The 24,899-nt window shown below is 38.7% G+C and overlaps 1 protein-coding gene and 1 long non-coding RNA gene across 3 annotated transcripts in view; one reads left to right on the top strand and one right to left on the bottom strand.

Annotated features, from left to right (window-relative positions):
- Positions 1–11,096, top strand: part of TSHZ2 (teashirt zinc finger homeobox 2) — a 410,566-nt gene extending 399,470 nt beyond the window's left edge. For both annotated transcript variants that reach the window (XM_087928987.1, XM_087928988.1), the window contains exon 3: positions 7,697–11,096. The gene's annotated coding sequence lies outside the window, so the exon portion shown is untranslated. The remainder of the gene's footprint in view (positions 1–7,696) is intronic.
- LOC148126014 (uncharacterized) overlaps positions 1,637–24,899 on the bottom strand; it is a 34,433-nt gene continuing 11,170 nt past the window's right edge. The window contains exons 3-5 of the long non-coding RNA XR_015742684.1: positions 7,270–7,467; positions 4,887–5,040; positions 1,637–1,782 (exon numbers count right to left, since the gene is read on the bottom strand). This is a non-coding gene — a long non-coding RNA (uncharacterized LOC148126014). The remainder of the gene's footprint in view (positions 1,783–4,886; positions 5,041–7,269; positions 7,468–24,899) is intronic.

Raw genomic sequence — 24,899 nt, 5'->3', positions numbered from 1 at the left:
AAGTGGCCTTGAGGCGAGCGCACACACACACTCCCCTCGCCACGAGGCCATTTCTATCGGCCGACGAAAGCTCCCCGAAGGCAGAGTCCCCAGCAGCTTCGGGGTGAGGCGTGGCTGCCCATGTCCCCTCGCCATTAGGCAGTGTCTTTCAGGCGATGAAAGCTCCCCAAGGGCAGTCACCAGCCACTTCGATCAGCCAATAGAAATGGCCTCATGGTGAGGGGAGTATGCATGTGCGCTCGCCCCAAGGCCACTTCTACCAGCTGATTGAAGTGGCTGATGACTGCCTTGGGGAGCTTCTATTGGCTGATGTTCTATCGGTAGATCGGGGTATTCTAGCCTAGGCTACCTGCAGGGCACTCCTAAAGGCAAGTTTTCTCCCCACCCCATCCCCGCCCTTCCCCCCCATTTATCTTCACCTCATGTAGTTCTAACGAATGATGTGAGAAATGGCGGGGAAACGCGTGGATTAAATAGGCCTAAATTTTGGGGGTGGGGCTTAATTTCACCTCATGCCTAGAAATCATGCTGGGCCTTCCTATTGGTGAAGGCCGTGTTGTTGGAGAAACATAGTAGATTATCGGTCCCCAAGCTCTGCAAATCAGCAGCAGAAGTGATAGGGAGGCAGGGAGTGGTGGATTTGAGTGTCTGTCCACTGCTTGTGCAAAGGAAGCTTCATGTGCTTGCACACTCTCCTGCCACTTGCATAGCCCAGTTCCTAATGGGCTGTGGACCAGTACAAAGTTGTGGACCAGGGGTTGGTCCCCTGAATTAGATAGGGTCATCGACACAGTGGGCATGAGTTCAGGCAGACTTGGAGAGAGAAGTAGAGGACAGTGGGGGCAGGTGTGCTATGGTCTGTGGGGTTGTGAAGAGTTGGACACAACTTAGTGACTGAACATCCCATTTATATGCTACAGCATTCTTCCCATCTCTCTCCACCCAATTTTTCCCCCTTATGTCTTTCACAAACTTCTGTGCTATGTAATTGCCAAATACCTACATCAAAAGCATAAATAAACCAAATAAATTCATTTACATTATTCATATTTTCTCTGTTTTCCTTCTCTTTTATTTATGCCTTAAACAACAGTAAATATCACAATAATAATAATAATAATAGTAACAACAACAATAATAATAATAATAATAATAATAATAATAATAATAAAGAATGCCTGCAGGAGGCCAGAAGATGATCAAAAGGCTCTGATATAGAGCAATTCATGTTTCTTCTCTGCAATCGCTAACGAATCTTAACTTGAGCCATGTTATGTTCCCATGTGAGTGATAAGCAATGATTTATTATGAAGTGTCATGAAATCGGAATGCCGTACAGTGAGAAATGAGTGAATGGGAAATGCTTTCCCAGTTTCCCAGTCTCATTACTCAAAGATGCAGAATCCCTTTTCAAAGCCTAATTCCACTGGAGGTTTTTTACCAAGAAACTTGCTTTGCAATGGAAAATAAACTTTGACTGTAATCTCTCCCCCTCCACTACCCCAGAGTAACCTTGCAGTCTGTTGGTTGAACAAAATATTAGGCTTGGACATTATATTAGAGATCTTTATGTGAATAATCATGCAGCTCATATGAACAATGAAGCATGTGAGCCAAGGAATTACAGATTTCAAATGAAGTGATATTTGTTTTTATTTAGTGCATTCTATATGCACTACTGTTTTGCCATCCTTTAACTCCAGGGTACATGTACATGAGATTTCCAAGTTGTTTCCATCCAAGGACAGACAGCATCTCTTTTCTGCATCATGTGGCTTTAGTCTATGATTTAAAAATATTTAAGAAAATGTAGAAGAACTCATAAATTACTTGGTTCTGTTTCTGCATGCAAAACATGCTAAATCTATTAGCCATGGTTTGGTCCCAATTCCAATTCAAACAATATAGGACTATTAAAAAGAAGTATTTGTTTGATAACTGAATGCAACCCCCCATTTTAGAAGAAATATACCAAAAATTGCCATTTTTTTTTTGCCCTTGAAAGATGTATAGAGTATTTCCCCCTTCTTCAATTTCATACAAAAGAAATTAGCAGCTCTAAAAGCGGAAGACAAATTTAGGTGAATTCTCCAAAATTGGTACAAAGTTCTTACATTTCATTCAGCTAAGATGTAATAAATAGATATGTGTGAGCTTCTGATCTTTTACTGTGGCTTCCCAGGTTGCAATTAAACTCCAAGGAAAAACATCTTAAAGGACCTCTTTCCAAAGGACCTTTTGAGATCATAAAAGACAAGACAGAGTGTGTGAGACAAAGGTCACTGGAGAAGGGAGCAATTTCTTGTGTTACCTCTCAATACTAAGCTCAGAAAAAAAAATCAAAAGCACATAATGAAGGATGCCTCTTTCATGGGGAATGAGACTTTTTGGGTATTGGAAAAGCAACTTTGAATTGCCAAGTCAGTCTTCTTCTTCTTCTTCTTCTTCTTCTTCTTCTTCTTCTTCTTCTTCTTCTTCTTCTTCTTCTTCTTCTTCTTCTTCTTCTTCTTCTTCTTCTTCTTCTTCTTCTTCTTCTTCTTCTTCTTCTTCTTCTTCTTCTTCTTCTTCTTCTTCTTCTTCTTCTTCTTCTTCTTCTTCTTCTTCTTCTTCTTCTTCTTCTTCTTCTTCTTCTTCTTCTTCTTCTCATGCTCCTCCTGCTCTTCCTCTTCTTCTTCCTCTTCCTCTTCTGCTTCTACTACTACTACTTTTACTTCTACTTCTTCTACATCTACTTCTACTTCTACTACTCCTCTTTTATCACTTTTGAATGAGATACAAAGTTCAGGTTCTTGCACTTCTTGTGGCCTCAACCATTGTTATTTGATGTTGTCTCTCCATCTTTTTCTGGGTTGGCCTTGTGTTCTTTGGCCTTCTCCTCTTTTCATAAATGCTTTGTATGGTATAGAATCACAAAACATTTTCTCCAAATGAGTAAAACACTTCATGTGTGTGGACATGTGTGTGGAAGTGTGGATTTCAATTCTCAGCCTTCCCAAGCTAGCTTGGGGAAACATCTAAAACTCTGATCTAGAGCTCCTGCACATTGACTAGTTTATAGGATTTGAAAGAATCCACTTGGTCCCATTACAGTACTGCAAATCATAGCAACTAGCCAAGTACAGGTGTAGCCAAGCATAATCCTGCTTCATGCAGAACCTGGAAAATCTGAAGGAGTCATTGTATATTTCCAGGGGTGGGATCTGACAGGGTTAACTACTAGTTTGGTCATTTACGAGGTTCGGTGATTTACGATGTGCTTCCCTGCACGCTGCATGGGCACGCCTGTAAATCGTCATCAGCATGCTGCGTGCAGAAAAGCAGCCTTTCAAAAAAACCTTTTTTCCTGCTTTTTTAACTGCAGCTGTGCCTTGCACAGCAGCTGAAGTTGAAAAAATCAGGAAATAAAGATCAGGTAAGAACCCAGGTGGGCGGGTGGGCAAAAACATCAGCAGACATAGAACCAGTTCTATGTCTGCTGCTGTTCAGAGCTACCGGTTCTACAGAGGTGGACAGAACTGGTAGAAACCCACCCTTGTATATTTGCTACCTTGTTAAAAAGTAGAAAGTGCTCTGGAGAGCATGAAATCAACCAAAGTGTAGCCTTTTCTACTGCTTCATTTCCATCCGTATGTAGAGATGCTGAGATTCCCAACACAATTGTTGCCGTTCCTTCTCAAAGAAAGGTTGACATACTGTTTCATTAAGAAATGTATTAGTGATGAACGAAGAAATATTCATGGCAGCATGAGGGAAAAGTGAAAGGAAATAATTTTTTAAAAGCTCATTAGTTTGATACTCTCTTGACCCACTTCTGACTGGGGAAGGAAAGGTTTTTGACAGAGAAATCTAAGCTTACATAAATTAATGTGTTTCAATATTATGTTCCTCTACTTTAGTATAAAGTACTTCTGGACATCAACAGTGGTGACAGTGAAGGCTTTGGCACTTTTCATAAGTGGGTTTGGGTGTCTTCAAATGTTCAATGTTTTTTCTAAGGGAGCAAAAGGGCTAAAAAACAGTCAAACCACATCTGCAAGGGAAAGGCAAGGCAAAACCTTTTGGATTAATCTTTCCCTGAGGAATCTGGTCAAGAGATGGAAGGCTGATGAATCTTAAGCCCAAGGAGGAAAGGAAGCAAAGATGTAGGGCATCCAGAGATGCAACAATAGCAAGATGGGAATAAAAATCTCCAAAAGAGATTTTGGAGGACTTCTAGTCCAATCCCTTGCTCAAACAGGAGACTCTATATCATTTCAGATAAATGGCTGTCCGGTCTCTTCTTGAAGTCCTCCAGTATTAGAGCACCCACAATTTCTGAAGGCAAACCATTCTACCGGTTGATTGTTCTCATGTTAGGAAATTTGTCCTTAGTTCTAGGTTGCTTCTGTCCTTGATTAGTTGGTTTTGTCTTGCCTTCTGAAGCTTTGGAGAATAGGTTGACACCCTCATCTTTGTGGTAGCCCCTCAAATATTGGAACACTGCTATCATGTCTCCCCTATTCCTTCTTCTCACTAGACTAGCCATGCCCAGTTCCTGCAAGTGTTCTTCATATGTTTTAGCCTCCAGCTCCCTAATCATCTTTGTTGCTCTTTTCTGTACTCTTTTCAGAATATCAACAACCTTTTAATGTTGCAGTGATGTTTCAGAAGTTAAAGAAATGTGGACTGGAGATAAAGAAAGGTGGAGTTAGGGAAAGGGAAAATGAATGAGAAGAGGCAGCTATGAAAAAGATTCTGAGGAAAAGATTGTGTACCATTGGGAGGAAAATGGAAGAGAAAAGGCTTGGCAGCAAGGGAGTCGTGCAAGCAAAAGCTAATTAGAGGTGATGTGTTTGGAGACGTGGCAAACCAAGCTTGTAGCTTAGCTAGAAAACCTTGGCTTATACCTTCTGGTCATCACACTGACACAGAACGGTGTAAGAATGGCTTATTGTAGTATCTGAAATGTGTGATGGCTCCTTTCCAGAACTGGCTGGAAAATCAATGAAAAAAAGCCGTAGTTTCTTTCTCTGGTCACTTCCAGAAGAATCCCTTGTGGACCTGTAGGCAACAGAACAAGACAGGTTTACAATGGAAATAGAGGTGCAATGGTTCAGTGATTAAAGATGCTGAGCTTGTCAGCTGGAAAGCTGACAGTCTAAGTTCAACACCCAAGTGCTGTGCAACAGAGTGAGTTCCCATTACTTGCCTCAGCTCCTGCCCACCTAGCAGTTCAAAAGCATGCACATGTGAGTAGATAAATAGGTACCACTTTGGGGGGGGAGGTAACAGTGTTCCATGTGCTTCAGCATATAGCAGGGGTCTTCAAACTTGGCAAGTTTAAGACCTGTTGACTTCAACTCCCAGAATTCTTCCTCCAGTCATGTTAGCTCAGGAATTCTGGGAGTTGAAGTCCACAAATCTTAAACTAGCCAAGTTTGAAGACCCTTATATAGTCTTGCTGGCCGCATGATGAAGGAATTGTCTTGAGACAATGCTGGCTCCCTTAGCTAGGAAACAGAGGTGAGCAGCACCCTCTAGTGTCAATATGATTGGATAGGGGAAAAATTTACCTTTACCATTACAATGTCAAGGATAGTTAATTCACATATAATTTATATTACTATTTATCTTTTTATCTCTTTTTTTTAACCTTTTTGATCTCTCCCCACAAATGAATGCATTATCCAGAAGTGGATGATCAGGCAAATGGGCCCACGTGGTTTTACCCAGCTTCCCATGGACAAAAGTCCAAAGATTAGGAAGAACCAGAATAAACAAATAACTGGATCTAAAACAAAAACTGGATATCTTTTAATTAAATGATTTAAACATAGTTATGATTAATGCATTTAATTACAATTCCTTTATCCAACAATTACTTCGATACAGTTATTATGGCCTATGCGTCTTTTAATTTTGCTCTTCTGTTACATTAAAAGAATGGCACCTTCCTTGCTATAGTACAAGCTCTATGATAACCAGATTTGGGAAGAGGGGGGACATATAAGCAAGACATTAATGGGTTGGGCCCCTAGTCTATCTAGTGCATCAGTCTGTTTTCAGACTGACCAACTGATTGAACAAGGAAACCTACTAATCTCAGTGCAGAGGTCTCCAAACTTGGCAACTTTAAGACTTGTGGACTTCAACTCCCAGAATTCTCCAGCCAGCAGCTGGCTGGAGAATTCTGGGAGTTGAAATCCACAAGTCTTAAAGTTGCCAAGTTTGGGGACCCCGGTCCTAGTGGAAAACCTCCACAGCTGTCCACACTGCCATCAAGCCTAATTGCCAGTGATCCCACAAACCTCTATTAAATGGATCAAACCTTTGAAGCCAACCAAGTTGGTAGCCCAACACTGTATCTTACAATTGCAAAGTCCAAAGTCTGTTTACATATTATGCAAAAATGTGGGTCCAGCACAGTGACATATGCATCCCTGATTTACAGCTTAACACACTATTAAGCATCAATATTCACACACTGGATTTAAACCCTGTACTTAGTAACATTTTCTCCCAATATTGAAAAGTCAGGGTGATAACCTGCATCCCTCAGGTCACATGCAGCTCTTAAATTGATTTATTGAGGATCTGGCTTCCCATTATGAAAAGATATCATAAGCAATTGAAACCTTTGATAGGAATGACAGCTTCTTCCTATTTATCCTACAGCATGTGAAGAAAAAGAGAAGTATTGTAATAGGTATATCAAAAGTAAATTCTCAGTCACCCAGGTCATGGTTGTCCCAAAAGTGTTTCCTTTTTTCCCCAAAAGGCAACTGCACTTTCTTGATGTTTTCTTTGAAAATGTTTCATTTCTCATCCAAGAAGCATCTTCTGTTCTTGGATAAAGAACTAAAGAAGTTTCTCGGATGAGAAGTGAAACATTTTCAAAGAAAACACCATGAAAGTCCAGTTGCCTTTTGGGGAACACACGCACATACCCCTTTGGGATGGTCACAAGTAAAGAGGAAAGAGTAGGTACCCCCAAAGAAACTCCAAAAGAAAGAAAAGAGAGAAGTGGAAAGAAAACAGCACCCCCTCACCCTTGGGGCCCCATCCACCAGTAACTTCTGCTCTCAGCACCAGCAGAATAGGCTCCAAGAGGTTCAGAGTACTGTCCTTCAAGTCAAGTTCAAGTCCCAGTGACCTCAACAAGTATGAACTTCATGGGCAGGTCCACCACCAAACCCATCCCTCCCCCCAACACAACTATCAAAAAAAGAAATTATTGTATAAATGGGCATCATCACAAAACAGGCTTCTGATCCCAAAGAAGGACCTCACCAGCATGGGCAGATTAAACATGGTAGGATGCATCCTTGAGGACATCTTTGATGAACCATGGTGGTGCAGTGGTTAGGACACAGCATTGCAGGCTACTGCCGGGAGTTTGATCCTGACTGGCTCAAGGTTGATTCAGCCTTCCATCCTTCCAAGGTCAGTAAAACAAGGACCCAAATTGTTGGGGGCAATATGCTGACTCTGTAAACCGCATGGAGAGAGCTGTAAAAGCACTATTAAGCAGTATATAAGTATATAAGTCATAATGTTATTGCTATTGATTTTGTTACCCACTTGCATCCCATCTTCCCCCCACCCCCAAAGACAGACACCTCTCTCATGGGGCATGACTCGAAATATGGTTGAAAGGTGGTGGAGGAGAAGGCTGCACTGTTATTTGCATTGTTGTTTTTATCATTTCTAATTTCAGGACCGATGCCTTAATCCCCAAGCCCACTCTGAACGCACCTCTGCATGACGCACCACTTCTGACATTGAACTTCCAACCACCTGGACAGAGAAGACTGCCAAAAGAATAATAATAATAATAATAATAATAAAAATATCTCCAGCTATTCTTCTTCATACTCACTAACAATTTGGTAATGAAGTATTGATTTCCACTCCCCTGCTTATGGACGATATTAGATTGTCATTGATAAACTGCACCAAGGCTTTCTGAGTTCCACTGTCCCCTTTTTGCTGTCAGTAAAACAAAGTACCACTGAAGTAGGATAATGACTGAAAACATTGATGTACTTATTTTGTCAATTTGTAACACTCAACGGGGGGAGAAAAAACAGAAAACAATTCTTCATAGTTTAATGTCGAGGCATGTTCCACAAGATGCAGCCACACTAGACGCTTTGCTTTTCATGGTAATGTCCATTTCCTATTTATAACCCCTTTGGGATAGTTTGTTTAAAGGAAATGTTTCAACTCAGTGCAGCTATTACCCACACCTGGCCTGCCCAATCCAGTCATTGCACCAGGGATCAATACATCACCGTAAGTAGAAGAATTATTAAGTTAAAACAGATTCTGAGCCAAAAAAAACTCAGAACAGCGTTAATCTTCCCAGCAAGTTGTTCAGATAGTTATGTGGTTAACCATGTTGCTGCCAAAGATTTGTTGAAAAACGGATTTCTGGTTTTGTTTTTGCTTTTTTGCATCTATAATTCATGTTGTCTTCTCTCTCTTGTTAATAATTTTTATTTAAAATCTCCGCTGTTCTGTCTCTCAAGGTGTATGCAATGGAGTGGATTTTTTTTTTCAACGAGCCAGCAAAGATTGTGTGTATTCAGTGCTAAAAACAGTGAACTATGGTACAGTCATCTCTTGCCTGTATTATTGAGAAACATTTTTGTAGACTACCTACGCTAGTCCTGTGGCTTTCCGATGGGTTTGGAATAGAAATTCCAGATACAATAGATCAAAAAAGGGGCCAGATTGGAGGGATTATTTTCAGATTTTCTGTAATATGACAAAAACTCCATTTACCCAGGGAGTGAGGGTGGAGAACAATGTTGTGCACTTCCTGATATCGTTGTGCAACTGACATTATGATGTGCATGGATTATTGTTGCTTCTTTAGATAGCTATGATACAGAAACATTGCCTTTTAGTGTCTTTTTAAAATTCCTGCTTAAGTTCACAAGACTATCTATTGCCTAGAAAAGGGGAGAAATGTTTTGTTTTTAAAATGGTCCCTCTCAACTTTTCTTTTCCATTAAAACTTTGGAGGTCCTGATTTTAATTTGTGGAATATTCACGTTAATAATGAGATCTAATTAAGACATCCATTAAAAGCCCGTTAAAGTTAATTTAACGTAAAAATTCCAATAGAACCATATTAGATTTTCTCCATTAAATTAACGTTATGGATTTTTAACGGATGTCTTAATTATGTGTTGTTATTAACAGGAATACTGTATTACACAGATTAGAATCAGGTTCTAAGTCAACTCAGAAAACCTTTCAAGACATTTGCATGGAGCAAATTCTCCAGCACCGATACATTTTTGGGTAGGGGTTAAATAGAGGCATAACCTTCTTTGTCCCAGATCGTCATTTCCCGTATAAATAATGCCATCCCCTATGAGAAAACATGCTTGTGCATAAGGACAAGACAGAAATAAGACCGAATAAGGGCAAAGTTTGCTCTTCAAAAGACAAGTGAATTGTGTCTTATAATCAAAGCCTACACGTGAAAATACATGAGGGGAAAGATAGAGTCATTAGAAGAATAAATACTGTAAAAGACAACAAGTGAAATGAAAGGTAAAGTTGGCCATACATGAATAAAATAGGTCACATCACATTTTGTGTCGCCTTCAGTTTTAACAACAGGGTTTTTTTTTGTTTTTTAAAAGCTTCTCCATCAGAACTGAGAAATTCTGACAAGATCCCTGAATTCAACAATCAGAGAGGAAGAGGGGGGAAGGAGGGAATTCCCTTCTTATTTACCTCCTAGGGAAAGAGCTGCCCTTATGCTGCATATAATGGCAAATTGCTTTTTTTTTTATGCCATGCATAACCGAGATGGGGGAAAAAAATATGGCGCTTGAGGGAAGGAGGGAAAAAGGTAAATGAAGTTCCAGGAATGTCATTCTGAAGTAATGAGGCATGGACAGAAAATATACCCCTCACATCATCGGATTGAGATGGCAGTCGAAATAGCTTCACTGAAGTGTCAGCACTCATCCATCAATCAATCATCCACAAGGAAAAAGTAGCGACAACACAATCGAGTAGCTTTTATGGGATTTACTCATGAGCATAGGGAATAGCGGCTCGAACATAGTCCTGACATGAAAGCAAGGTGCTGATATTATTTTTTTATGATAGGAGGATCATAAAGTGAATTGAGAACAGTGAGGTCTGTCTTTGCTTAACCTACTCAACTGGAAATGAACGGAGCCTTCGGATGGGCTAAGATGGAAGCGATGCACGTGCTGAGGCTGGCCACTGTCTCTGAATGGCAAAATACTCTTACAGACAAACTGATGCATTTAGCGTGGATTTCCTCTGAAGCTGTACAGTTGCACCAGGCCGAGTTGGGGATAATTCAATGAAGTTCTGCAGAAACATTTGGCTGCTTTGTTGCGTGTATTAGGATGAGGTGGGAAGCCAGTTATTTTGGGGGTTAGGGGGAGATAAAATGACCATTCCCCCAAAAGATCTACTCATTGCCTTTCTAACAACTGCCGTATGCTTGATGCAGTACAGAATGAAGGCTCTGTTTAAGGGGAAGCACTTACATGCGGATAATGTTGTAATTGATAGGAGCTGAAAATGACATTGACAAGAAGGTGCTTTTGTGCATAGATGGGAGGATCTTCCGAGTAAAATATTGCTTCTGCCTTAAGATCACAAGCTGATATCTGTTTTGTTTTGTTTTTTGGCCTCAGTCTCCACATGTCAAAAACTGGAAGGAATAATAGCAATCGTTACCATTCACCTTGCAGTTTGGTTTTTGACGTACAGCCAAATAATGAGCATGAAGACTTTCAAAACCTTGAAATACAGGTAATCCTCGACTTATGACCACAATGGAGCCCAAAATTTCTGTTGCTAAGTGATGCAGCTGTTAAAGTGAATTTTGCCCCATTTTACATCCTTTCTTGGCACAGCTGTTAAGTGAATCATTGCAGTCGTAAAATGAGTTACACGGTTGGTAAGTGAATCTGGCCTCCCCATTGACTTTGCTTGTCAGAAGATCCCAAAAGATGGATCACATGACCTTGGGACACTACAAAGGTCATAAATATGAGTTAGTTACCAAGCATCCAAATTTTGATCACATGACCATAGGGATGCTACAAACATTGTAAGTGTGAAAAAGGGCCAGAACTGTTGTAAGTCAAGGACAGAGGTGGTATTCAGCAGGTTCTGACCAGTTCTGGAGAACTGGTTGCAGAAATTTTGAGTAGTTTGGAGAACCAGCAAATACCACCTCTGACTGGCCCCACCCACATCTATTCTCTGCCTCCTGAGTCCCAGCTGATCACCTGGGTCTTCTTTGGTTGCCCTGCACAGGAGAACAGAGATGGAAAGCAGGTTAGTGGGGTGGGGAGCCACGCCCACCAAGCCATGTCACACCCACCAAGCCACACCCACAGAACCAGTAGTAAAAAAAAATTGAATCCCACCACTGGTCGAGGATTACCTGTACCATGTTGGCTTATTATTAACTTGAGGTTTTGTAGATCCTGCCCAATCCAGTGTCTACACACATGAAATTGTTTAGTGGTCTCCCATCCTAGTTCAGACAGGCTTACCCTGCCAGGCTTCAGAGCAAGACAAGGCTGGCCAATTCTGCCCCACTTGCGCCTCATGTCAACAGGCTGCATGCCGAGATAACTTTCTTCAGTTATTTCCTAAGATAGAGAAAGGAGAGTTGATAAGGTTGCAGTCTCTACCCTTCCTTATTCAACTTTATGCCTAAATGACCATGAAGAAGCCAGATCTTGAGGAATCAAAACTTGAGGTAAAGATTGCAGAAAGAAACATCAACCATCAGCAGAATTATGGGTGCGTTTTATAATTTGACTTGAGAACATTAGCACAGGTAGCAGACTTCCCTTTAAACAGTTTGTTCAGGAAGAAACCAACAAGCGTGCCTATTTTTCTATCTGACTAATGTTGAGTGCTACTGACCTTCAAGAGGCCTCCTTTGTTGCTGTCATTGGGTCTGCATCTGTCTTGGCTAAAAGGTAGAAATAAATCAATGCAATCCAATGCAAAGTTACCTGAAACCAGGGGGGATGTTTAAAACTTTTTGCAGACTTGGTAAGAGGTGGTAGGTAGATATTTCAAAATCTTTCAGAAAGTTAGACAGAAGATGCTTTAGAGCAGGGCGTCAAACTTGTGGGCTGCGGGCCAGATGTGCCATGTGCTGGCCACGCCCACCCTTGATTTAGCGAAGGGGGAAAAAGTTGTGATACGTCACATGACAACAATGTGTCATTGCAAGTTTAACATCTCTGCTTTAGAGATTCCATGTGAAATTTAGGATCTCCATTCAACTAAGGCTGGTGAACAATGATCTTGCAATGATCTTGCAATCTACTACATTCATCCTTGGTATTGTACGGTAAGATTTTAACTAGACCTAGCCTCTGTCTAGTGTAGTCCAACATTGGCAGAGCTGAGAACATCAGTTTTTATTCTAAATAAACATTAAGCTTCTAGTTCTGCTGGTTGCAGATGGTATTAGAGCGATGGCTACTAACGGTTTAGGCATAATTAAAACCCATCTTATTTCTCTAAATGAGATAAAGGTAATGTACCATTGACTGCAAAACTTCTTTCCTACCCTTTGGAAATAAGGAGTAGTAGTAATAGAGTGGATTATATTGGAAGCAAACCTTTTTTGAGGAGCAAACAGTTCCAGATACAATTAACAGTAAGACCACACATTTGCACTCAATCTGAAAACAGGCCTCCATGTATTTTGGATAGAACAGAACAGATACACCAAAATAATGCAGCAGACTTTTTACCTCAAAAGGACACCATGCCAATCACAAGGGTAATTCTTGATAGGTTTATCTAACAAGTCATTATTCATCTTCAGGAAGATGACCAAAGAAAGCCCCCTGCCCTCCCAATCCCCCAGCCTGGGGTCCAGCTCTCAAAACAAAAAAAAATTAAAGGCTGCCCACAGATCACAAATCCTTATGCAAAACTATACAGAATTTTCAACTTTGATCATTTTCCTTCCATTGTTCTCGTTGGGGAAGATTTTTGGATTATACAATATGCTTAAACTCAAATATTTACTCCCTCTCACAGATTTCTATTCTTTCTCGTTACAAACCTGGTTGAACTGATAGTTTATCTGTCATATAAATCAGGTAATACGAGGGGAAAATCACTGCATCGTTCTCTGCCGCCTCTGCTCAATATTATCATCCTGACTTTTATTCTTATCAGAGATCCTCAAAACATTAATTAAAAAAAACAGTGATCAAATAGCTGAATATTTATGATTTGCATCCCTACTTATTAGCAAGTGGCATATTGATACACTATATATCCAAGCTGTTTACTCTTTCATGCAGCAATAAAATAGAAAGCCTTGTCACCAGCATCACTGTTTGGGAAGATTTACTCAGAAACATGAGATTTTTTTTTAATCATTATCCTGATCAGTGTGTAAAATAAAAAAGGTGAAGATTTAGATTATGCCTTTTCCTCTCATCACACATTTTTTGCATGCTCACATTGGTGGGGGGAAAAGAATGTGCTGCAAATAACTTGCATCTCCGAGTATTTCCTAATTACTTGTAGTTCATAATACCATGACCAGCTGCTCTACATAGCCAGCATTGGCTCGTCTACATGACTTTATAGCTTCATTTCCATCACTTGGGAGGAAAAAAGTGTTAAATAAATTGGAGCCTAGACAGATGTAACATCTTTAAAGAAGTCTAGTTAATTTGTAAATATTCTCACTGCAGTTTTGTTCCGAAAAGCAAAGAAAGAAAGAAAGAAGAAATGGTGGGTTCTTCAAATAGGGAAGAAATGCTGACTCTAGATGGTGCGCTTTTTGACAAGGACTAGTTATGTGAAAGCAAATCCATTACCCCTCCTGGCAGCTGCCTGTCTGAGTTTTTTGGAGGAGTGGATTTTAAATAAAACCTGCTAAAGCAGAGATCATTTAGTAAAGATAGTGAATTGATATGACTTCATTCTTGCTGAACTTCTGGAGAACATATTTAATGGGCTGAAGTAGAGTTCATCAAACACGTGGATAGAGCTCAGGGTATTATCTCTTTGGTCATTGTTATGGCTGGTTGCACAGTCAGTCAGATATTTGGACTGGGTGTGGCATTTTTATTCAGTGATTGAGAATCCTTTTCAATGACCTGGGGACAGGCAGCTGTGGTTTGATGATATTATAGGTATGGATGCCACAGGATGTAAGCTGTTCCAAGTAAAGCTGCCTTTTGCAATTGATTGATAATGGTTTTGTCAATGCTGATGGTGTTCAAGTGATAATCCAAATGTTTTGGAATTATACCAAGTCACAACTCTCTATTTGGTACTATAATCTTTGCTTTCCTTTGACACAGACTGATTATTCCTATTTGCAGGAATTTGTATTTTGTAATCTTGTCCAATTCTTTCTCTTTTTTCTGCTGTCTCCAGATACTACCATGTCCATTATCCAGGCTTTTCATTCGTATTTTTCCTTTCCTGCTTGTAAAGTTACAAACAGTCCAGAGCAATCCACAAGCAATTAATACCACCATCAGTAGTTAAATCACCTTTCCTAAAACAATGCAGACCGAAGAATTAAAATGAGCTAAATTTTAAACGATCATCTGAAAGGCAGTTTGGTTCTGCAGTTGCCTGGGTATATAACCTCAAATGTTTAATTTCCTATATTGTATAGTGTTAAATGTATACATTGTTATTATAAAATGTACAAAATCCTGGATTATATGACAGTACCTTCGTTATTTAAAAAGTATGTTCAACATTAACTCATTTTCTTTTATATGAAATGTAAAGAGATTAAAAGTCATTTTGAAAATCAATGTTACATATTACTCTCCCTATAACCATTTACAGGAGAACACTGTCAAAGATGTTTCCAGCAATATAAATGAAAGAAGATTATCTTTTTTTTTATTATGTAGCAATAAATAAAGCACCATATGTACTAGGTTATAAATACATTTAGCAGAATTAGATTTTTACAGCAAATGTAAATTTCACCTTCCCACACAAATGGGTAAACAAATTCCATCAACAAGAAAACAAGAAAAATGTACACATAAGTAATAATGGTAATAATACTTTAAATATTGGGTGCAATCCTAAAACATTTGGAAGACCACGAACATCACTGGCATTAACAAAATCACCACCAATCAATTGCAAAAGGCAGCTTTACTTGGAACAGCTTATATCCTGCGACGATATCTTTAACGCTATCAAACATCGTCTGCCTATCCCAGGTCTTCAAAAGCATAAAAATGCCAAATCCAGTCAAAACATCTGACTGACTGTGTGATGAACCATAATAAATATAAATACATATTTAACACTTATATCTTTAGAACAGAAGAATAAAAATACATGTGATTCATTGCCATAAGGATATTGTAATATTCTGGTGTAGGCTATAGAAAATTTGCATTTCAGCATATAAATACAGTAAACATTTTACCTTTTTCAAATTCTAACCTCTCCTGCCATTATTTTTTTTTCTTTGACCTTTTACGATTTCAGATATTGAAAAGCTTCAATATATGAAATAGCAAATAAGTAAATAACAGACCAGAGAAGAACAGTATTGTTTTTCTCTGACATCAGAAGTATAACTGTAATGAAAACCATGGAGAATTGTTTAAATGCTTCTCAATTCTACTTTTTAAAAGTAAAATTTAATGAAGTCTTCCACGGCTATGATAAAAGTCTGCATATTTGAAAATCTCAGTGTAGTATTACAGATTTTAGCTCTAAATCAGAAATTGGCAACTTCTGTTGGATTACTCAAGAGAAACCTCATGGTAAACATGCCAAAACCCTATTAAGAGATCATATCAAAATTCTGACATCATGAACATCTCTAAAATCCTAATAAATTTTGTGAGCATCTCCCAAGATATCACAAATGATTTGGCTATCTTGCGTGAGATCTCACAGAATCCAGCTGAAGCCTTTTGAAGTTGCATTTTTATTGTGGCTTTGGTCTTGTCCATTGCAGATTATCAACTCTTTGATCTCCAGGTATAATTTTCTTAGGAGAGAGCACCTTTGGGTGTTGATACAAAGCCTGTTATATAAGATTTTAGTTCAGATCATTCAAAAATGGTAAGATTGAAATATAGGACCTCCCGATTCTTAATGTTTATTCTAGTTGTTATATCATAGCTATGAAGATATAGTGGATCTAAAGGAAACTCAGAAGGGATGAATAGGTTCCTGTTTCTGTACTATAGAAGATCCAGCAGCTATATTTCTACTCACAGTCTTGCAGAAACACCAAGCCAACTAATTTGGAATTACAGTTAAATAATAGTTTATAAACTAGAGATAAAAATGGGCTGGAAACCTGAAAAGTATATGTACTTGATAGCTTAATGTAAAAGCCATCTCCAACTTTATACTCAAGAATGTCACAATCTATAGGTCATTTTGCCATCTCTCTTTTTCGTTCTCCAGGGAGCTCAATCCTGCTTTTTGGTTCCCATAAAAAAAACAGTGATGGGTAAATGATGTGATCCCTAAATGAAACAGGAACAGCAGAATATAATGAATACTTCATCCGAGTCATGTTATTGGGTTATGATCTAAAACAGTAGAGACTACATTTTATTCAGTAAATTCCTTTCTTTCATGCATTTCTTGCCTTTCAATTGCTAGAATTGAGACAACTGAATGGAGCTGAGTGTTTACTGGCCGAATGCCCTTTCTGACGCCTATTGATCATTGATATTCTGGAAAGTTTTGACTTGTGAGAAAGGTGTAGCACGGATCTCCAAAAATATGGGAGTCATTCTCATTTACTAAAATAATTATGAACAGATCTTGCAGGAGAATTAAAAATAAGAAATCTAAGGCAGAGGCCAATGTTTTTTAGTCTCAGGAACTTTAGAATGTGAGGACTTCACCCCTCCACAAATTCCCCAGGCAGCATAGGAAAGCTGAAGGCTACACGTCTTAAGATTACTAAGATTGAAAAACACTGTCCCATAGGCTCACCTTGTGAGAGACAACCCACATTTCCAGTTGGAAAAATAAGATGTATGCTAGACTTAAGTTCGTTCCAACTTGAATTCTTAATTGTACAAAAGTGGATATAATCTTTGCTTAAATAAAAAACCAAATGTTAATGTTGAAGAGGTGCTCTATCACTGGAGGCTTTTAAAAAGAGAGTGGATAGCCATTTGTCTCAAGTGATATAGGATCTCCTGATTGAAGAGAGGATTGGACTAGAACAGCAGTCACCAACCGGTGGTCCGTGGAACATTCGGTGGTCCACAGAAAAATTATTTGCAGTTTTTATATTGCACTAAATACTATTCATTTTTTAAATCATATTAGTGGTCTGCAGGATTTAAAATTATGAATTTAGTGGTCCCTGAAGTCCGAAAGGTTGGTGACCCCTAGAATAGAAGACCTGCAAAGTCTCTTCCAACTCTGCTATTCTGTTCTGTTCTGTTTAATCCACAAAATCCTTCTCCCTCAATTACTCAGTCTTTACATATGGTAATTGTTTTGCTAGGACAAAGATATATGGAAATCTTTCCCTTGCTAGGTGATTCACATTACAAGCTAGGAGTGAATTACAAATTGATAGATTCCCTATATTGTTATAAATGCATTTATACAAAGTATATATCTGAAGTCTAACTTGTGCTTGAGCCAAATCCAAATTTTGAAGATCTTTTCAATGTGATAGCAGGATCCCTGAAAATTTTGGAATTTTTCCTGTGGAACAAAAACTTCCTTGTAAGAATGGATTCATCTCTCTTTTTTTCTTCTGAAAAAGAAACAAGAGACAAACCCTGAAAGAGTTTTTCTATATTTCTATGTTCTTGCATCTACTACAGTATTGTAGGCCAGCCTATCTCAGGCAAGTGCTCACTTCAAATGAGAACTTCTAGCAACAAATTCAAGCAACAAATCTGCAAGGCACTAAAATAGGAAAAGCTGACACAGAAGCTAAAGCATTGAGGTCTAAAAATCTCTTTAGAGAAGAGATGCAAACTCCAAGACTATTTATGACTGACTCCAAAAGTCCTGTGTGTGGATCCCAGATTTCTTGAAGGGTTGTTTCCAAACTATAATTTTAATTGTGAAAGACAAATGAAATTACTAAATGGGAGTGGTGAGGAGAGGAATCATATTAATAGGGCTCATTTGAAGATTCAGTTCAAAGAGACTCAATTTGATTTCCCATTCAAATTGGGTTTACAAATTAAAGCAACAAATGAACTATTGAATCAAATGTAATCCCTCTAGATCAATGCTATTCTACCTGGACCATTCTGGTGTTGTTTTGCAGATATTAGCATTTGGATTGATTTGAATTAAAGGAGCTCAAATTGATGCAACTCAGCCATCAAAATGGGACTGATTTTCCTAAAAAAACTGGGTCTGGGTTGGGTTGCATAATCCTAACATTTAAATGTAATTAAATGTGGATACATGAAATGCACTCTAATTTAATCTTTGTTGTGGCCTCATTCAATATTCTACAGGAGTGTGGTAAGGAGGTTTGCTGTTATGCATCCCTGTTTTAGAATGTAGGATTTTATTCTATATGCTAAATTTTATATGCCAATCTATGCAGAGTTTTTAATTTTTGGGAAGTGTAGGCAGGACAATAGTATTGTTCAAGAAATTATATTTTTATTTCACCCCTTTTCTGTTTGTCTGGAACAGTTTGTAGTACTAAGCAATAAAGAGGACTCCTTGTTTAAAACAAATGAAGTTTTGCTGGAAAAGCTAGTAAAAATCAAGTAGCTCTTTTCATCTCAGCAAGGTACAGTATATTCTCGGATTTTTTTTTAAAAAAATGTTCTTCACTAGAACTTTATTACATTTTCTATGACATCTCAGTGGTACTTAAAACTAGACTCCATTGAGCAAGTTCTCTCAAAGGTCCACTCCCTCTTTGATCAGGTTTAGGAACCCTGGACACTTTTTCATTCGCTCTCGCATTCTCTTTTGCACACCCACAGACACTACACACACCCACACAGACACACATGTCAAATGTCCTTTCAGATCAGAGCTCCCTAAAAAAAAAAAAAAAAAGATAGCGGTACAAATGAAGTCTCGAAGAATCATTTCTCTCCCACCTCCCCAAACTCACAATCATGGCCAATCCATTTGTAAGAATGCTTTGGTGTGTCTGCACTATTTTGTTACGAGTAGCATGCTGTATATAGATTATATTGCCTGTATATTGGGGGGCGTGGTGGGGGGCAAAGGGTTGGAAGGGGGCTGGGAAAGGGGAGGGATGTAGGAATAAGGAAAAGAAAGCTGTTTCTGTGTGCCCAGGAGCTTCAACCAGCTGGTGATGGGAGCCTTTGGTGCATTTTTGTACTGTACATATTTGTAAATGATGAATTCTATTGCCATGTTAATGAACACTGATCTTTTGTTCTGGTGGCTGGTCTCTTGTTTCCTACGCAAAGGAACCCTTGATAACAAGAGAAAGGAATCTCACCCTTCCCCAGCGCCTCCAGCCCACTATGCCTGCTGAGTCACACTGGTGTCTTTCCTTGCCTCACCAGCTCTTAATTCCACAATGAGAAATTAAAATGGATTTTAAGAGGAAAAGATAGCTTTGCGGGGAACTGCCCAGTTTTTGGTGATGATGAAAATGGAGGGGAAGAAAATAAGTCCTAAATTTTGGTTTGAAGTCATGCTTAGCCCTCCTGAACAATTGGAACATGTGCAATTGCCCTCTCTGTGTTTTATCTAATAGTGCCTGGGTTTTATTTTATTTTATTTTTCTCTTTAAAGAAAACTGAGGGCAGGGGAGGGAGAAAGTCTCCTCTGAAGAACCATTTGTAATTGTCAAAATTTGAAACATTAGCTTAATTTTGTTTTCATGACCTCACATTTCTCCCTCTTATTTATTTTGTTGCTATTCTAATGGGCCCTGAGGCCACAGCTGACATTGTAGTACTGTTCTTTCACATTAAGGATGTTTTTAAAATTACTAAGATTATTGAGCCAACAGGCTGTTTTAATCAAAACCATGTTTCACTTGGTTTGATGATTATGAATGGTCCTTATAGTTAAAATAAAAGGGAAGAAAATTAAACCACAAGGATGTAATATTTAGGATTATAGCACCACCTACTGAATTTTTTAAAAAAGAAAAAAATTACCACACATCTCTAACTTTTTGAGAGAGAAAAATATTTCTTCTTTTCGGTACAAAAGGAATCTAAAATGATGCAAACTATAAACTAGCCTTATGGAAGCTGGCAATCTCTAGATTTGTTGGACTACAGTTCCTATCATGAACGGGTAACACGGATGAGAGTGATGGGATTTTCTGTTCAAAAAAGCCATTATCATTGGAACACCTCCGTACACCTGCCTCCAGAATAAAGCTTAAATTGATTCCCAAATCTCAGCACATAAAATTTCAGGAACCATCATTCTGCTGTTTTGGCATAAATGGACCTGAGTATTAGTAAATAGCATAAATAAAAGGCTTTTTTTAAAGAAAAGAAACAATGTTAGATATTTTCTTTTAGCAGTTATTGAATACATTCCTTTTTTCCCAAAAAAGTGGAGGTATCATTTTATTCAATTGCTTTCTCTTTCCATAAAACCAATTGTTAATAATGGGAATTATTTTGATGACCTATTCTGGAGGATAACTTTTTTCTTGATAAAAAGAAAACAATGGCTCCTGTAAAACAAGGTCATCTTATATAAAAGCTTTACAATTTTAGTGAAGCTGGAGGGAAAGATATTTAGCTGACTTGTATAATCTGTAAGGACCTGTGTGTCAAAAAATATCAAGATGGTGTTTGGAATGGGGTGAAGCCCTGCCCCTTTTATACAACATATGTAAAACTGGGTGGAGCTTCTTGAGGTGTTGAGCATCATACTGACATTTTTTGCCTCCCATGGATCCAGCTGCCACTGATACTTCAAACCTTGTTCCACCTCCCATAAGCACATGAAAATAAAATTGCCCCGAGTATCATAGATGTAATTAAAAATGGAATCGCTGAACAAATCAGATGTCTTTAATTGTGATGTCCTAAAGGCAGAGATAATGCTCATATAGTCCTGAATGTTCTTTTCCAATGGTTAAAAAAAATGTGTATACGCATATATTATATATTTGTTTTTAAATAGAAACATGTCCATTCATCGCTCCATGGCAGAGGGAGAGAAAAAAAATAGATAGACCTGTCTGTTTTCCACCGCAGTTATTGGAAAGCAACTGTTCCCATCTAAAATGTTATCATAATTTGCATCAGGCAACCCAACTGCAGACATTAAGGGCTTGGGTGTGTGTTCAATTATCATTTTGCTGGAGGCTGTCCCTCATTTTAATGCATTCCTCATTGAACTACCTTTCTGAAATCTCACTGATACGGCTTGCCGTAGACATGCTGCATAACATCATTAGCTTTGCAAATAGCTTCATTTCAGTCGAGACAGACTTCAGTTTGGGCCAACTGTATAATGGAAATTTGAAGAAGGAATAATAATTTAAAAAAAACAGATGCACTTAAAAACATGAAAAGAATTATTTATATGATAAAAATATATTTAGATTTTCAAAGCACAAGACTGAACAGAAGTGCTCTTTTTATGCTTTCTGAAAATGTTAAAAAGTCTTTCTACATCAGGCTTAATAAATCTGTAATGACATTTGATGGATTGATTTCTTCCTGTGCCTGGCTCTGTGTGTGCTTGTGTGTGTGAGTGTGTGTGTGTGTGTTTCTGCACCCACATTTGTTTCCATTAGAGACAGAGGAAGACAAAAAAGAAAGAAAGAAATCATCTGACCAGAAAAAGGAAATCTGGAGTCTATAACTGCTTCTCCAAGAGACCTAAAATTATTATCTGGCTTGTTTTATTCCCCCCCACCTTCCATTTCCTAAATGCATGAAGTGACATCAAGCATCAGACAGGTCACGCACAGAGACTGACCTGCACCCTGTCAGAAACACCCGGGTGCCATTTTTCTTGGTGTAAGGATGGCAGTTTAAGTGCCTTTGTAATAAGCGTCCTCATTTAATGTCCCATCTTATGGACAGATGACTGTGGATGAATACACAGTGATTGCCCATCAGCTAGAGATCCTTTCTCCAACCTAGTGCCCTCCTAGATTGGAAACTAGAGTTGTTCCAGCTCACTGGCCTTGATGAAAACTTGGCCAGCTTGACTGTTGTATGAAGCTTAATCTAACATATTCAGATGAAGTCAAGTTGGAGAAGATGCATTAGAGCAATATTTCACAACCCTGGCAATTCTAAGGCTTATGGACTTCAACTCCCCAAAGTCCCCAGCCAACCATGCTTCTGAGAGTTGATGTCCATACATCGTAAAGTTTCAAGTTTGAAAGACACTCGCATTACAAGAACTATTATAATAAAGGACCTCTTTGAAACAGGGTGTGGCTCTTTGCCCAAATGCATGACATAAACTTTTATGCCAGTCATTTCCCATGTATGAATTTCAATTCATTGATATCTTAAGCCAATAGAGCCAATGCTGAGAATTCTAGGAGTTGAAGTCCAAATATTTGGAGGGTGTCCAGGTTGGTGAAGGTTGGCATTGTTGCATCAAGGTTGGGAGTAAAATATCTAACTTGGATTGAAAGATTCCTTGGGGAAAACAATCAAGCTGCACTGTCCTAAATGTTCCCTTTAGGTATAGTACCCTTCAACATTTCACAGATGGAAATAGGACATTCCCATTCTTCTATTCCATGTTTCTTGGAGTGAACCTACTCCAATTAGTACATGACCTTGATGGTTCCACTTTCTTTTCTATATGTTGTGCTTCTATGCCTCATATTCCCTTATATAATAGCCCTTGTTCACTGGTTAAAAATTATCCTTGGAGGTTTTGTATGAAGAAAGGTTACCATAAAAGAAAGAACGATTTGCAATAGTGACTGTGGAACATACACAGCTGCAGAATGTGATGACAATTGGTGTGTGGTTCATGTACAAGTAGTTTCACCTAAATGCCCACGGCTCTCCAGGTTTTCATATAGATGTATTTTCCAGCCTTGGAAGGAAATGTTGGATGCACTTGGAATCTCCCAACAGAGCCTCAAGGAAGGAGAATTCTTGCAATGTTGACAACACTTTTAGCAAGATATTCAGCCAAGATCTTCAGAGGTTGTTGCACCCCCAAATTTTGTGTCACTGAGGACTGTTTTCCAGATCAAGGATCATATTCTATCCTGGGGTACCATGATGGGGATGTACTCCAAGAAGGATCAGAACCAAGGCAAGATTTTAGATAATTTATTGGTTGATTAGTCTTATGACTAAATAATTTATTAGTCTTACAACCAAATGGCCAAGACAAGAAAAAGACAAGAAAAGATGGAGAAATTGATTAGGACTAAAAACTTACTGAATTAATTTAAACACAGTGTTATGGAATTACTTTTTGTGAAAATAATTGTTTCTCTCTTCTATCACATTAAGAATGATGGGATAACAACTGGAAGAGTATTTGATGGAGCAAATCCAAGGTTTAGGAGATTCACGTGGTACACAGGCATCTAGATAAAAACCATTGTTTTGGAACCCTAGATCAGTGGTCGCCAACTGGTGGGCTGCGGCCCACTGGTGGGCCATGAGAAAATTTTGGTGGGATGCAGAGAAATCTCACCCCCAGAAAATTAATTGCCCCCACAAAGCAATTAATCCAGGCTGCGCAGAAACACAAGGCTGCTCAGCCCACATGGCCCACGGGAATCCTCCCCACCCACTCACTCCTTACCGGCAAACTTGTCTGCTAAGTTGCTATTTTTCCTTTTTCCGACCATCATCTGTTCTGCTGTGCCAGGAGATTTAGATTAGCTAGGAAGCAGGAAATGGTTGGATTTCTTGCTTTCTAGCTAAGCACAGCCAAATCTCCCTTAGGACTGAAGGTTTGCTTGCAAGCAAATTCAGTGCAGACTCACGGCAAGCAAATTTGAGAGACTGAACTAGCCGATGGCAGATAGATAGATCACTGAATGATTCTGTGAGCAACTCAATCTGCCTGTTTTGCCTGATTTTGGATAAAGTTGCTTTTTCTATATAAAAAATTCAATATTTACATACATGGCGTGTTGTGAATTAATTTTGTAAGTTTGCTTGCTAGCAAATTTTATGAGTTTGCTTGCAAGTAAATTTTATTTAACAGACTGAGCTAGCCCATGGCAGATAGATTTCTGAATGAATCTGTGATTCTGTGAGCAACTCAATCTTCCTGCCTGCCTGCTTTGCCTGATTTTGGGTAAAAGTTGCTCTTTTTTTAAATAAAAAAGTCCATATTTACATGTTTGGTGTGTTGTGAGTTAATTTTGTGACTTTGCTTGTAAGCAAATTTTATATGACAGACTGAGTAGTCAATGGCAGATAGATAGATTTCTGAATGAATCTGTGATTCTGTGAGCAACTCAATCTGCCTGCTTTGCCTGATTTTGGGTAAAAGTTGCTCTTTTTTTATATAAAAAAATCAATATTTATCTAAATATTTATAATATTTACATACAAGCCATGCCCAGTCAGTCACATGACCACCAAGCCACACCCACAAATTAGGCCACACCCACAGAACCAGTTTAGTGGTCCCTGGGATCTAAAATTATGAGTTTGGTGGTCCCTGAGGTCCAAAAGGTTGGCAACCCCTGCCCTAGATTACATTACTCATTTGGGACATAGTTGTTGGAGAAAGCAACTCATCCTTGATTTCACAAACTCTTTCAGCTATTTCATAGCAGTTCAAAAAGTATCCAGTGTCTTTGTAGACAGTTATGCACTAATAAAAATAGGATCTGACAGCTTTGTGATAAATAAGCCAGTTAGGGTAGTGGGTATCATTCTAATTAAACCCCTTCTATTCAAGCAAGCTCTCAATTTTACAATACTGTGAAAATTGTGGTTTATTTGGGGCAA

This window comes from Pseudonaja textilis, chromosome 3 (assembly GCF_049901715.1).
Source record: "Pseudonaja textilis isolate UNSWEBS1 chromosome 3, rPseTex1.2, whole genome shotgun sequence".
Classification (NCBI taxonomy): Eukaryota; Metazoa; Chordata; class Lepidosauria; order Squamata; family Elapidae; genus Pseudonaja; species Pseudonaja textilis.
Note: the sequence above shows the minus strand (reverse complement) of the source record. Positions and strands in the feature narration are given on the sequence as shown.